The following is a 1231-nucleotide window of genomic DNA, read 5'->3' on the forward strand; positions in this document are numbered from 1 at the left end:
CGGACGTCAAAGGGAAGCGAGTGGCCAGGCGAGGTCAGTCGAGTGCCGAACGCCTCGCTGGGCGAGCGGCGGAGGGGGCTCCGCAGCACCCCCTGCGGCAGGGAGGAGCCCACAGGAACAGCTGCGGTGGGTGCTGGCGCGCGGCCTTCCCCCCCCGGCCTGCACAGCGCGCAGTATATTGGCTAGCGCTCTCGTACCATAGCTTCCATCTTCGTCGGATGCCTAACCAATAATGACTAATAATAATGAATTATTAATGAATGATTTGATTAATAATATTAATCATTTGACTGATAGTAATAATACTATTTATGTTAATTGATTAACAATAGTAATACACTGATTGCTAGTATTAATAAGATTAATTATGCTTAATTGATTGATTGTATTAATTAATTGATCGATTAATAATGCCTAAGCAATAATGAACCTTGTCTACCTACGCCCTTAGACCAGGGGTGGGCAAAATGCGGCCTGCCAAGCCATTCTGTCCAGTGTGCGGGGCCCCTAAAATTTTTTTTAAATTAATATTTATCTGCCCTGGGCTGCCTGTCATGTGGCCCTCAATGGCTTGCCAAAACTCAGTAAGCGACCCTCTGCCCAAAATAATTGCCCATCCCTGGCTTAGACCAACAAGGCTACCACCTACACCCCTGTAAGCACCAACGCTAAACATGTTCAAAGTGCAGAATAGTTTTTAAGGCAGCTCGCTGATGCAGCTTATGCAAAAATCACATCACTTTCAGGGAGTCAGCTGACTTGGGTTTGCTGTCAGTGCTTTCTTATGATGGTTTGCCTCAAAGAAATGCTTCCACTTGGATGACCCAGTTCTCTCTCACTCACTGCTGGTTTCTAGTGAGCAATATAAAGTAAATAAGAAAAAGACTTATTTGCAGTTATTTTTTCAGTCTGCAGTAGTTTTTCAGCAAATACAAAAATTTTGAGCTTCCAATACTATGATTTCATGTTTAAGACCTGGCAATGCTGACTGCATTCAATTCTTACGGGCCCAGCACTAAGCCCACCCACAGCAGCTCCCAGCTGCAGGGGCAGCAGCTTGGGGCAGGGAGCCTGGGAGTCCAGCTTCAGGACAGGCCATGTCCCAAGACAGGGCTAGCTCCCCTGAGGCAGTTGGCCAGCTAGCACACAGGGTGGGCCCACTCTTCTCCTGGGATGCCAGGCCAAACTAGGGCTGAGGACAGTGGGTGATCTTGAGCCAGCAGGTTTACTG

This window comes from Crocodylus porosus, unplaced genomic scaffold (assembly GCF_001723895.1).
Source record: "Crocodylus porosus isolate Cpor-Errol unplaced genomic scaffold, CroPor_comp1, whole genome shotgun sequence".
Classification (NCBI taxonomy): domain Eukaryota; kingdom Metazoa; phylum Chordata; order Crocodylia; family Crocodylidae; genus Crocodylus; species Crocodylus porosus.